The sequence below is a fragment of the Acinonyx jubatus genome, chromosome A2 (genome assembly GCF_027475565.1).
Source record: "Acinonyx jubatus isolate Ajub_Pintada_27869175 chromosome A2, VMU_Ajub_asm_v1.0, whole genome shotgun sequence".
In the NCBI taxonomy this organism is placed as follows: domain Eukaryota; kingdom Metazoa; phylum Chordata; class Mammalia; order Carnivora; family Felidae; genus Acinonyx; species Acinonyx jubatus.
The window spans coordinates 97,543,254-97,558,268 of NC_069383.1; the positions used below are offsets into that span (position 1 = coordinate 97,543,254).

At 37.6% G+C, this 15,015-nt stretch overlaps 1 protein-coding gene across 3 annotated transcripts in view; it reads left to right on the forward strand.

Moving 5' to 3' along the window:
- Nucleotides 1-15,015, forward strand: part of LOC128314832 (uncharacterized) — a 75,623-nt gene that overhangs the window by 48,479 nt on the left and 12,129 nt on the right. Inside the window, exon 4 of one of the 3 annotated variants that reach the window (XR_008296929.1) lies at nucleotides 7,718-8,753. The exons of 1 other annotated variant lie outside the window; for it this stretch is intronic. The gene's annotated coding sequence lies outside the window, so the exon portion shown is untranslated. Of the gene's footprint in view, nucleotides 1-7,717; nucleotides 8,754-15,015 lie in introns of those variants that run through there. One more of the 3 variants, XR_008296931.1, reaches the window with a different exon arrangement.

Sequence of the window (15,015 nt, forward strand, 5' to 3'; positions counted from 1 at the left end):
CGTGGTTTGAGTTTGAGCCCTGCAATGGGCTCTGCACTGGCAGTGTGGAGCCTATTTGGGATTCTCATTCTCCCTCTCTCTCTGCTGCTTCCCTGCATGTTCTCTCTCCCTTTCAAAATAAATACATAAACATTTAAAGGTAAATAAGTAAAGTAGGCTGTTTGTACAATCACAAAGGTTTGTACAACCACAAATTAGGGCAGGGTTGAGCAATAAAGTTCATCTTCTAAACAAGGCCACTCCCTCAAGATTGGATGAGGAGGCTATTTTATGTACTGCTTAAAACCCAATACAGAGAGTCAAGAAAAATTTAACAAAAAAACATAGCAATATGTTTCAAGCAAAAGAATAAGGTGAAAACTCAGAAAAAGACCTTAATGAAATGCAGGTAAGTCATTTACCTGATAAAGATTTCCAAATAGTGGTCATAAAGACACTCACTGAGCTAGGGAGAAGATAACATAAACATAGTGAGGACTATAGAAAATATTAAAAAGTAACAGAAGTTCCATAGTTGATGCATATAATAACAAAACTGAAAAATAAGAGAGAAGGGTTCAACAGCAGAGGAAGGATCTAAATGAAACAGAGAAAAGGATCAATAAACTTGAATACAGAGCAGTAAAACTCACCCAATCAGGGCAGAAAAAAAAAAAGAATAAAAAGAGTGAAGATAATATAAGAAAATTATGGGACAATATTTGCATTATAAGGGTCCCAGAAGGAAAAGAGAGAGGGACAGAAACTTTTTTGAAGAAATAATGACAGGAAAATTCCCTAACCTGGGATAGGAAACAGACATCCAGATCCAGGAAGCCCAAAGAGTTCTAAAAAACATGGACCCAGAAAAAGCCATACCAATAAAGTGTCAAAAATTAAAATAAGGAGACATTCTTAAACACAGGAAGAAAAAAATAACTTGTTACATATAGGGCAATGCACATAAGAACCATCAGCACATTTTTCAGAAGAAACCTTGTAGGCCAGAAGGGAGTGGGACAATATCCAAAGTGCTGAAAGAAAAAAATCCCCTGCCAGTAAAGAATACTCTACCAGGAAATACTGTCCCTCAAAATTTAAGAAGAGATAAAGAGGTTTCTAGACAAACAAAAGTTAAAGGAGTTTATTACCACCAAACTGACCCTATGAGAAATGTTAAAGGGACTTTTTAAAGCTGAACAAAAGGGTGCAAAGTAGTAACAGAAAACCACAGGAAAGTATAAATCTCACTGGTAAATGTAAATATGTAGTTCAATACAGAATAATCTAATGTTGGTGGTGGGTGAATCACTTAAAATACTAGTGTGAAGGTCAAAAGACAAAAGTAGTAAAAAACGTAACTACAATAGTTTGTTAGGAATATACAGGATAAAGAGATGTAAAATGTGGCATCAAAGACATAAAACATGGTGGTGGGGAAATAATAACTTGTTCAACACTTTAGAATATGTTCAAACTTAAATTGTCATCAACTTAAAATGGACTGTAGTAAATATATGATGTTTTATGTAAGACTCATAGCAACCATAAAGCAAAAACCTATAGTAGGTATACAAAAGTTAAAGAGACAGTAATCTAAGCATCTCAATACAGTAAATTATCAAATCATGAAGAAAGAGAGCAAGAGGGGCACCTGGATGGCTCAGTGAGTTAAGAGTCTGACTTTGGCTCAGGTCATGATCTCACTGTTTGTGAGTTCGGGCCCCATGTCAAGTTCTGTGCTGACAGCTCAGAGCCTGGAGCCTGCCACTGATTCTGCAACTCCCTCTCTCTCTCTGCCCCTCCCCCACTCCCTTGCACACACACCGTCTCTCTCAAAAATAAATACACATTTTTTTAAAAAAAAAGAAAGAAAGCAAGAGAGAAAGAAAGTGGCTGAGTGAATAAAAAAAGAGACTAATCTATATATTTCCTACAAGAAACTCACTTCAGATTAAGGACACACACAGACTGAAAGTAAAGGGATGGAAAAAGATATTCCATGCAAATGGAAAAGAAAGCTGGGGTATCTATCATTTTATCAGATAAAATGTGCATTAAGACAAATATTATAAAGCAAATATTAAAAGACCTAATGGAAGAAATAGATAATACAGTAACAGTAGGTGGCTTTAATACAACATTTTCAACAATAGATATATCATCTAGACAAAAAACCAATATGGAAAAATCAGTCTTAAATAACACATTAGACTACAGGGACCTAACAGATACATACAGAACATTCCATTCAAAAGCAACAGAATACACATTCTTCTCAAGGAAACATGGAAAATTCTCCAAGATAGATTATATGTTAGGGCACGAAATAAGTCTTAATATATTTAAGAAAATTGATATCATATCAAGCATTTCTTCTGACCACAAGAGTATGAAGCTAGAGACCAATTAATGGAAGAAAACTGGAAAATTAGAAATATGTGGTGATTAATAACATGCTACTGAATAATCAATGGATCAAAGAAAAAATCAAAAGAAATCAAAAGAAATTTAAAAATACCTTGAGACAAGTGAAAATGGAAACACAACATGCCAGAACTTATGAGATGCAGCACAAGCAGTTCTAAGAAGGAAGTTTATTGCAATAAATCCTTACACCAGAAACAAGAAAAATCTCAAATACTTACATCTGAGGAATTAGAAAAGAGAAGAACAAATGAAGATCAAATTTAGTAGAAGGAATGAAATTATAAAGATTAATGTAGAAACAAATGAAATAGAAACTAAAAGGTCAAAAGAAAAGATCAGTGAAACTAAAGCTTTTTAAAAATTGTTTATATACGGGGTGCCTGGGTGGCTCAGTCAGTTAAGTGTACGACTTTTGATTTCAGCTCAGGTCATGATCTCATGGTTGGTGAGTTCAAGCCCTGCATCAGGCTCTGTGCTGACAACACATAGCCTACTTGGGATTCTCTCTCTGCCCCTCCCCTGCTTGCTCTCTCTCCCTCTCAAAATAAATAAACATTTTAAAAAATCCTTAAAGTTATTTATTTTTATTTTTATTTTTAGAGGGAAAGAGAGAGAATCTCAAGCAGGCTCCCTGCTCACTGCAGAGCCTGATGTGGGGCTCAATCCCATGACACTGGGATCATGACCTGAGTCGAAATCAAGAGCCAGACACTCAGTTGAGCCACCCAGATGCCCCTAGAATTGTTAAAAAAATTTTTTTTGAAAAATTGACAAATCTTTAGCTAGACTCACCAAGAAAAAGAGAGAATTCAAATAAATAAAATCAGAAATGAAAAGTGAAACATTAAACTGATACCACAGAACTACAAAGGATCACAAGAGACTATTATAAACAATCATATGTCACAAAATGGACAACCTAGAAGAAACATAAATTGCTGATAACATACAACTGCCAAGACTGAATCACAAAGAGATAGAAAATCTGAAAGACTAATAATTTGAAGGGAGATTGAATCAGTAAAAAAAACTTTTTAAGAAAAAAATAAGTCCAGGAAAAATGACTATCCAGATGAATTCTACCAAACATTTAAAGAAAAACTATTACCAATCTTTCTCAAAATCTTCCAAAACCAGACAAAGATGCCCCAAGAAAAGAAAATTAGAAGCCAATACCCCTGATTAACATAGATGCAGAAATCCTAAAAAAAAAAATTAGCAAACCATATTCAACAATACATTTAAGGATAATACACTACAATCAAGTGGGATTTACTTCAGGGATAAAAGGATTATTCAACAACTACAAATTAATTGATATGTTACACTACCTTAAGAGAGTAAAAGATAAAAATCTTATAAACATAGCAATATGTGCAGAAAGGCATTTGACAAAATTTAACATCCATATGTGATTAAAAACTCTCAGCAAAGTGGGTATAGAAAGAACATACCTAAACATAATAAAGGCTATATATGACAAGCATACAGTTAACATCATACTCAAAAGTGAGAAGCTGAAAACTTTCCTTCTCTTCTCAGGAGCAAGACAAGGATGTTTGCTTTCACTATTTGTATTCAACATAGGCATGCATAGATAGATATTCAGACAGATAAATGATAGGTGGATAGATGATAGATGGATGGATGGATAGATAGATAGATAGATAGATAGATAGATAGATAGGATAATGGCATCCAAAAAGAAAAGAAGTAAAATTATCTATGTTTGCAGATATGGTCTTATATGCAGAAAATCATGAAGTTTCTACCAAAAAAACCTGTTAGAACTAATAAATAAATTCAGCAAATTAGCAGTATACAAAGTCAACATGCAAAATATCACTTGTATTTCTATATGCTAACAATGAGCAATTTGAAAAGAGAATTAAGAAAACAATTCCATTTATAATACAAACAAAAATAATAAAATACTTAGGAATTAACTTAACCAAAGAGATGAAAGACATACAATTCACAACATGGCTGAAAGAAATGAATGAAGACATAAATAAATAGAAACAGATCCCAAGTTCAAGACTATATTGTTAACATGTCAAACTAAAAAAGAAAAAAACTAAGAAACTCATCTACAGATTCAGTGAAATCTCTATTAACATTCCAATGACATTTTTTGCAGAAATAGAAAAACCTTTCCTAAAATTCATATGGAATCTCAAGAGATCTTGCATAGCCAATACAATCCTGAAAAAGATGTCAGAGGACTCACACTTCCTGATTGCAAAAGTTACTACAAAGCTACAGTAATTAAAACAGTATGGTATTGGCATAAAGGCAGACATATAAACTAATGTAATGGAATAGAGATCACAGAAATAAACCCTTACGTATATGGTCAAATGATTTTTGACAAAGGTGCCAAGACCATTTAATGGGGAAAGGATGGTCTTTTCAACAAATTTTGTTGGGAAAACTGGATATCCCCATTCAAAATAATGAAGTTGGATCCTTCCCTAACACCATACACAAAAATTAATGCAAAATGAATCTAAAACCCAAATGTAAGGCTTAAAACTATAAAACTCTGAGAAGAAAAGAAGGAAAGGCTTTAAAACATTAGATTTGTCAATAATTTCTTGGATATGACAAAAGGCATAGGTAATTAAAAACAAAACAGACAAAACTGACTTCATGAAAACGAAAAAAATAGTACATCAGAAGACACTGACAGTAGAATAAAAAGGCAACCCAGAAATAGGAGACAAAATTTGCGAATCATTTATATAATAAGAAATTCATATCCAGAATATATAGAGAACTCTTAAACTCAGCAAACAACAGAGCAAACAAGTAAAAACAATGGGCAAAGGACTTTCATAGGTATTTCTGAATGTCCAGTAAACACATGGATACACTAATCATTAGGAAAATGCAAATGAAAACTGTAATGAGATATATCCCCACACCCACTAGGATGGCTACTATCAAAACAAAACCCCAAAACAACAAATGTTGGCAAGAATATAGAGAAGTTGGAGCCCTGATCCCTGTTATTAGTAATGTAAAATGGTACAGTTGCTGTGAAAAACACTGTGGCATTTCATAAAAAAATTAAAAATAGAGGGGCGCCTGGGTGGCTCAGTTGGTTGAGCGGCCGACTTTGGCTCAGGTCATGATCTCGCGGTCCGTGGGTTCGAGCCCCGCGTCACGCTCTGTGCTGACAGCTCAGAGCCTGGAGCCTGTTTCGGATTCTGTGTCTCCTTCTCTCTGACCCTCCCCCGTTCATGCTCTGTCTCTCTCTGTCTCAAAAATAAATAAATGTTAAAAAAAATTAAAAAAAAATTACAAATAGAGTTATCATAGAAGCAATTCTCCTTCTGGGTGTATAGTCAAAAACATTGACAGCAGGGCCTCAAATATTTGTACGCCCATGTTCACAGCAGCATTATTCACAATAGCTAAATTGGAGAAGTAACCTAAGTTTCCACTGATGGATGAATGGATAAGCAACGTGTGGTACATACATATAATGGAATATTATTCAGCCTTAAAAAGGAAGAAAATTCTGCAATATACTACAACATGGATGAACTTGAGGACATTATTCCAAGTGAAATAGCCAGTCACAAGAAGACAAATAATGCTGTATAGTTTGACTATAGTGAATGCATTCACTATATGCATTACTTAGAGTAGTCAAAATCATAAAGACAGAAAGCATAACGATGGTTGCCTGAGGTGGCAAAAATGGGGGAGTTATTGTTTAATGGTTATACAACTTCAGCTTTACGATAGGAAATGAGTCATGGGATTGGATGGTGGCGATGGTTGCACATGTGAATGTATTCAATACTGCTTACTGTGCACTTGAAAATGGTTAAGATGGTAAATTTTATGTTATATGTATTTTGCTACAATAAAAAAATTAAATGCGGCATTAGTTCTTTTCTCCACTGTACGTAGCGCATTCATTTTGACACCTAAAATAAACTCAATATTTCTGTGCAAATAGCTAAGATGAATAGTGTAATAAACAGAAAGAAATTGTTTTTATTAGAAAACATTCCGGCCTGTAGAAAGTGTTGAAAAATAAATTCCATTACAGCTTCTTTAAGAAAGCAAATGTAATTTCAGGAAAAGAAGGAACATCTAATAACCTCAACTAAAGTAACATGACATCTGCACTACTGAATGTCTCTTTGTGTAAGGATCCTAACGTGGTCAAAACTCCCACAAACAAAAATCCACCATCACCATCAATGGCAACAAGTACTGGATTTATTAATTTAATCCTGGATTCTTCAAGGACAGTGATTTGATATGAGGGTTGCTCATTGGATTATGAACCAATGGCCAAATCCATATGGAACACAAATAATGATGCATAGCTTTAGTTTGTTTTTTTTTAATAATATTTAATACAAGCTATGTCAGCAGTCTCTTAAACTAAGCAGGAAAATATCTCAGCTGAGTGGGCCATATTTCTCAAATCAGAACCTTGACTCATACAGCCTCCCAGCAGGTGCTTCCATATTGGTAGCATGAGGCAGTAGAACAGATTAAATATGATTTAGGAAAGAAAACAAATACCCCATCCCAAAGAAAATACCAGTGAAATAAAAATGAAAACAAATACATGGAAACAACTTATGTATTAAATAAATTATCAGTGAGTATAAATAGCTCAATGCATTTTTCTCTGATAAGTAATTTCTGAGATAAGGGGCACCTGGGTGGCTCAGGTGGTTAAGGGCCCAACTTCAGCTCAGCTCATGATCTCATGGTTTGTGAGTTTGAGCCCCCCATTGAGCTCTTTGCTGTCAGCACAGAATCTGCTTTGGATCCTCTGTCTCCCGCTCTCTGCCTCAACCCCTCTTGCACACATGTGCTCACACTCTTTCTCTCTCAAAAAAAAAAAAAAATTAAAAAAATTTTAAAGTAATTTCTGAGACAAAATTTATCAATAGCTATAAAATTGTCAATAAAATAGGTGCAGGATGTGAAGAAAAAAAGATTAATTATGCTTACATGGGCAAACAGTGTGGCATGGAGTTGTTTAAGAATGTTAGTGTTGGGGCGCTTGGGTGGTTCGGTCAGTTGGGCGGCCGGGCGGTCCTGATCTTGCGGTCTGTGAGTTCAGGCCCGCGTTGGGCTCTGTGCTGACAGCTCAAATCCTGGAGCCTGCTTCCAATTCTGTGTCTCCCTCTCTCTCTCTCTCTCTGCCCCTTCCCTGCTTGCTCTCTGTCTGTCTCTCTCAAAAATAATAAACATTAAAAAAAAAAAAGAGTATGAGTGTTAATGTGAGCCACCTGGGTGGAAAATAGAAATAAAACTACATCTGTTTTAGGCCTACAAAGACAAGAAGATCTCACTGTCACATGAAGACAAAGTGCCAGACTCTGGTGGCCTGAGAATCTATATACCAAAGAGGTCTATGGCCCCTTCTAAGGGAAACTGCCATTTTGGAGGAGACAGCCTACTTGATATTGGACTCTGACCTTCCGCGGAAGATGTGCAAACTTGCTGAATTGCCCTCTGCCTAGAGGGAAGGGCTGAGTCCCAGGGGTCACAGGTGGGTTCCTCTCAGCCTCTAAACACTTGTGGGCATAAGACGCCAGCACCTGACTAGGCAAGTCCCACCTTCGGTGAGAGATTCGAAGTTGACTCTTCTGGATCCAGACATGCACTAGGACAACATCAGGTCACTTTTAAGACAATGCTGTGTTACAGTTTGATTTTTCTCCTACTGAATACACCACTTCCCACCATCCTTCAGGACAAATTACTGATGCCTGAGATATCGTCACACAAAAGTTTTCAAACAGTCTACACTTACAAATTAATGGGTTAAGCTATACATGTCTGAGAGAATAGGTTAATGTATTCACACTACATTGAAATCACTGTTATATAAGTACACTGATAGACGAATGCATCAGCTTTTATCTGCTACTGAATTATATAAACATGGTTTTAATGCTGGAAAAAAAAAAGAGTTTTCAAAGGATTAGCAGTCCTTGGTCTGGCAGTCAAAAACGAACCGTGCCAATCTGATTTCTACTCAAGGGATGTCAAATTTGAGACTCTGAAAATCTGACAGCTTCTCTGGGAAATAGGACTAAGGTTTATTTATCCTTGGGGGCTGAAGTGGCAATTTTTAGACACTTGCAAGAGTAGAAATCAGAGAAAACTGGGGCAGGGAGGACAGAGTCACAGAAGAAAGCAAATAAAGGCAAGGGAATCCTTAAGAGAAGGGAGAGAGAGCAACACTGGTTTCTGTCTTCCCAATTTACTTCTCTATGCTCTAGGAGTTCCATACGCGTTTCCTTTTTACCTCTGCCTGTGTGATTCATTAGCTACCACCCCCCGCCGCCGCCCCGTCCTTTACATGCTCAGTGTGAATGGGCCTCTCTTGCTATGAGTAGGGTTTTCAAACAAATATGCTCACACAGATTGGGTTTGGGTCTTAGGAATTTATTTTTAGCCCCCAAAGATCCAGGTAATCAAGGCAAGAATTTCAGCAAGATCGCTCATTAGCTTAGGAATATTCTCCCACACACCAAAGTAACATTTGCACCTTGTGCAACTTGGAGTTACTTGAGAATCACTGAAGTTGCAAATGTTTAACTCCTGAGCACCAAGACAGCAGCATGTTTGTGTGTGCGTATGTGCATGTGCGTGTATGTATATATGTTCTATACTCGGTGTTATGTTACGGTAATCACTGGTGATACGATGATGATCCATTCGGATTTTTTATTTCTTGAACTGTTGATAATAAGCATGTACTATTCTTATATTTTCCAAAACAACTGTTCTTCAAGAAAAAAGTAGGCGGGCCTTAACGGGCAAATCTATATGATTAATTAATATGGATTGACTAAGAAAATGTGTCCCTGTAACTTATTTAAAATGTGTCCAGGATTTTACTCTGAAGTTGCATACAATGTCACATGACAGCTTTGTCTATGTGTATGTTATCCTGGAGAGAATGTTGGGAGAGCTGGAACAGAAGAGACAAGCAGTAGCCAGGAGCAGACTTCTCAGAGGACTCCTCTCGCGCATTCCCTCCTATTGTGGAAAAAAAGATAAATGTACAGGCAGAAGACGTCCACCTGCTGGCTCGGTTTCCTCCAGCTAGCACCTTTTTAAACATTTGTGCTGAAATGTTATGTATCACAGTTAGCATAAAATAATGAGAAGTACCATCAAGGGAAATTTTTCCTGACCTTGGCGATCAGGAATTCTCTATGAATTCCATGCTTGATGATTTACTAAGAATAGTGAAAATAGCATGCTCCCTCCTGCCTGTCACTCCGGGTTGTTTGTCTTGGAAAAATTCCCTCTACATCTTTTGTTATGCTTTGTAAATCAAGTCCAGAGGAAAATAATATTATAAAATATTTTATTCTTACATCTGACTTTCTTGGCTCAAACTCAGTGGCAGACCCAGAGCAGATGTTCTGTTGGGCCCCACGGCAGTGGCTTATAACTGTCTGTGAAGCCTTACACCCTGGCTTAGGAGGATGACCATTGTTTTCACGGGATGATTATGGATGGAGAAAACCCCACTAGCTACTATTTCATATTAAATTTTCAAGCAACTTGAAGTTTTATGTTACCTTTTTTTTCTTGCCCACTAAGAAAGGACAACAGAACGAAGAGGAATGAACCTTCCCTCGCCTTGGTAACAAAACCAATAATTGTTGGAACCTCAGCCGTCCCTCTTGTCATCTTGTTTCCTGGTAAAGCAAAAAGAAATGGAGCTGGGTTTGTGGGTCTAAGATCCACAAACTATTCTTGTTGCATTCTTAGCCAGCATTCTTAGATACATGTCTGCTGATTATGGGTTCCTGAAATTTGCTGCCTGCACTGCTTGGAACCAGAGTCTGCCACCTGCTGGCCGTGCTGAGTAACAGCATCTTTCCCCACTAGGGCGCTCCCATTGTGACACACTGCTGGCCTTAGCAAAATACCGGTATCAGAAGACTCCAGCACTTTCTCCATTCCATACCACCTGATCGGAGCTCTGTTCAGCTGCCACACGCAGGCTGAGTCACGATGGCTCTCTTTCTCTCAGAAATATTGTTTATTTTAGAATTCTGAAGAGTACAGCGAATGTAATTCTTGTATCACATTACCTAATGCTGTAGAGTCAGTTGTTTCCCAGTGGCCAGAGGGGACCAAGTATGGTTTCCTCAGCTTGCCAAGTGCTGGCCAATCTGTTTATTCCACTGTTGTGGCCATGCTTGCTGCCCTGCCATTACTGTATGTTCATCTGAGCAATTTTGATCCATATTGGCTGAAAAAAGGCATTCAAGTAATGTTGCTGTAGGTGCCTACAGGTGCAAATGCCAGGGCCACTTGAAATGCCAGTTGGAATGTAAGTTTCATGCATCTTTAAGAATTACTGGAATAACAAGTTGGCATCGAATCATAAATATAGAATTGCTGGAAGGTAGCCTTTTTAAAAAAGTATAGTTGACACACAGTGTTGCTTTAGTTTCAGGTGTACAACATAGTGATTCAACAACTCTATACCCTCAGCTCAGCACAAGAAAGTTGTTTAACTTTTGAGGGGGATTCTTATACACCATGCCACTGGGGAAGAAGAGACCGGCAATTGTGTGAATAGGAACTGGAACAAGCTGTGGAGTGATGTCATGACTGAAGGGGATTTCAAGCAAAGAAGATATTGGGGATGTACTTATGCCCTAGAGACCAATTTAGGGAGCACTCTCGCCTCCAGAAAAACAGCCCCTGGCTTGAAAGTGTAGGCAGAGCACATCTGTTGTTTTTTTCTGAAATGCCAGGTATGCCACATCACCTCTCCCGGTTTAGCAGGGCTCTGTGCCCTGTGGCAGCCATTTTAGATATTCTTTTTTGTTTTTTAACTTTATTCATTTATTTTGAGAGAGACAGAGACAGTGTGAGTGGGTGAGGGGCAGAGAGAGAGAATCCCAAGCTGTCTCCACGCTGTCAGCCCAGAGCCGTCGCAGGGTTCAAACCCATGAACCATGAGATCATGACGTGAGCCAAAACCAAGAGTCTGATGCTTAACTGACTGACCCACCCAGGTGTGCCCATTTTAGATATTCTTCAGACCAATAAACTCCTTCTCTTCCTCTCTCTTTCTCTCTCTCTCTCTTTCATGCTTCTATAAAAAGATTTTGAAAAATTCCTCCTTACCTTTAGGTTGATATCTAATATTTTTCAGTCTGGGTTTAAATAGTTGTAAAGGAAGTGATTCTTTACATATTGTAAATATTGTCTTATGAACCTGACTCTTTGATCCATGAATCAAATAGGTGTGTTGATCTTCCAATTACATGGTATCTTTTTGTTATTTATTCATAACTTAATTAGACTGTAGCCAAAGAATGATATTAATCTCTGACATTTGTTAAGATTTTATTTCTGGCTTTGTATGCAGTCATTTTTCTTAAAGGTTCCAATGTGATTGAAAAGAGTGTATTTTTAGGTAAACCCATGGAGACAGAAAGTAGATTAGTAGTTACCAGGGGCTGTGGGAAGGGAGGAGTTGAGAATGAAAGCTAATAGTTATAGGGCTTCTGTTGGGGGTTATAAAAAGGTTCTGGAATTAGATAGTGGTGACGGTTGCACAATTTTGTAAATATACTAAAAATTACTGAATTATATACCTTAAAAGGATGAATTTTATGGTATATGAATTATTTCTCTTAAATTAAAAATGCACTTTCTTTAATTATAGATGCAAGCTTGTTAATTATGTTTCAAATAATCCATAACCTGATTTTATGTCTTCTTGATTTACCAAATACATTGAAATTCACGATTAAATTGTTATACACTCACAAAAGAAACTTAATTGATTACTATTGGAGAATACCAGTGAATCAAGCCATTTTTTTGAAAAGTGGTACATTGAAAAGTGATATGTAAGAAAAAGAATCAAACATTTAACCTTCCCTTCTCTTATGAACTATACCAGTGGGTAACTAGATAGAAGAGGTAGTTTCTTTTTGTGGATGTACTTTGGCTAACAGATGAAGAAGGAAAGACTGAGTTAGAATATAACCTTTTCACAATCACTTATGAATTAAGAGATCTAGGCTTTGAATAGTTGAACCGTAATGGCAGATAAATGGAGAGAGAGAGAGAAAGAGAAAGAAAGGTCAATACACCTCCTTCTTGAGTAGCACCACCTGTGAAGTTTTTAGAAAAGTGGATCAATACCTCATTATCAATTTGCAGCAAATACGGAGGGTGGAGAAATATGTTAAATGACACTTCAGGGATTCAATGAGAACAATCCATACTATGGTAAACTCAATTGGACAAAAGACTTGGTTTTTCGTTTTTTAAAATTATTTTTAATGTTTTGTTTATTCTTGAGAGAGAGCGAGCGAGAGAGAGCACAACACAAATGGGGGAGGGGCACAGCGAGAGAGGGACACAGAATCAGAAGCAGGCCCCAGGTTCAGAGCTGTCAGCACAGAGCCTGACACGAGGCTCGAGCTCACAAATTCCAAGATCATGACCTGAGCCGAAGTCAGATGCTTTACTGACTGAGCCACCCAGGTGCCCCAAGATTTGGTTTTTTCAAGTGCAAGGAAAAAATACAAAAGGGGGCCTTATAGATTTAAGAGATATATCAAACAATCTGAATATGCAGGCCTTATTTGGATCCCAATTCAAATAAACCAATAATACATTTATGACATTTATTTTTTTTTAATTTTTTTTAATGTTTACTTATTTTTGACAGAGAGAGAGACAGAGCATGAGCAGGGGAGGGGCAGAGAGAGAGGGAGACTCAGAATCTAAACCAGGCTCCAGGCTCTGAGCTGTCAGCACAGAGCCCAACGCGGGCTCAAACTCACAGACCACGAGATCATGACCTGAGCCAAAGTCGGACGCTCAACTGACTGAGCCACCCAGGCGCCCCACATTTATGACATTTATAAGATCACTGGACATTTGAACATGGACTGGGTATTTGATGCTACTGAAGAAATTAATTCTTTCTTAGGTATAAAATTTGTAATGTGGTTATGTTTAAAAAGAGTTCTTATCTTTCAGAAATTTATGCTAAACCATTTCAGGATGAAATGTATAGGACTAGGATTTGCTTTAAAATAATGTGAGAGAGGGGAAAGTGGGTGATGAAATAAGATCAGCCATAAGTTGATAATTGTAGCTGATTGATGGATTCACAGGGGTTCACGATATTATCTCTACTTTGTATATGTTTAACCTTTTAAATAATATTAAAAAATAAAAATAGAAAAATATTTTGTATGTAGGAGTCTTACAACGAATCTCTGGCCTGATCTTAAGTAACCTTCATTCCTCTATTTCTCTATTATAAAAAGAAAAATAATGTTTTACACCCACATGTCACTTATCATTGCAGTGAATCATAAAAATTATTCCTGTGATAATGGCCTGGAAGAGCTCTGTGCCATCTGGAGCAGGCCAGGCAAGTGATTTCTATACTTAACTCAGGCTTTTCTAAGGAGTGACTAAAGACGGCATCCTAGGGACTGCAATTTGCTGTAGATCTTTAGGTTGGAGTCCAGATCAGATGTGGTGCAGGCCTCTGAAGGCCCTGCCCATGTCTGCTTTCCAGGGGGACAGTTAATCCTGCTCCTCATGTCCCTGCCCCACTCCCTTCCCAGCAACACCAGATAGAGTTGAGACCTGGAAGGATAACTTGTTGGTGGCACTTCTTACCCCAGAGTTTCAACCAGTTTCTAAACTTTCAAAGGGCTAGGCCTGGGGGGTATAGTCAGTCCCGTTGAAAGAGTGACCACATTAGCACAGCACCACTTTCTTTTTTTTTTTTAATTATATATATATTTTTAATGTTTTTTTTTTAATTTATTTTTGACAGAGAGAGACAGAGCATGAGTGGGGGAGGGGCAGAGAGAGAGGGAGACACAGACTCTGAAGCAGGCTCCAGGCTCTGAGCTGTCAGCACAGAGCCCAACACAGGGCTCAAACTCACAGACCGCGAGATCATGACCTGAGCCAAAGTCGGTTGCTCAACTGACTGAGCCACCCAGACGACCCAGTACAGCACCACTTTCAATCAACATCTCTCTCTCTTTCTCCCTCCCTTCCTCCTCTCTTCCTCTCTCTCTCAATTGTATTCACACTTCTCCAAAGTCTTCCTCATAATCTATGATATTGGCATGATGAAATATAACTTTTAATACTTTCCTGCTTTCTCAAAAATCAGTTGGCCATACATTTGTGGGTCCAATTCTGAGTTCTCTATTCTATTCCATTGGTCTATGTGTCTGTTTTTGTGCCAATACCATGCTGTCTTGATGATGACAGCTTTGTAGTCGAAGCTAAAGTCTGGGATTGTTATGCCTCCTGCTTTGGTTTTCTTTTTCAACATTACTTTGGCTATTTGGGGTCTTTTGTGGTTCCATACAAATTTTAGGATTGCTTGTTCTAGCTTCGAGAAGAATACTGGTGCAATTTTGATTGGGATTGCACTGAATGTGTAGATTGCTTTGGGTTCTTACCTCATACACAAAAATAAACTCAAAATGGATGAAAGACCTAAATGTAAGACAGGAAACCATCAAAACCCTAGAGGAGAAAGCAGGCAACATCTTTGACCTCAGCTGCAGCAATTTCTTACCCGAC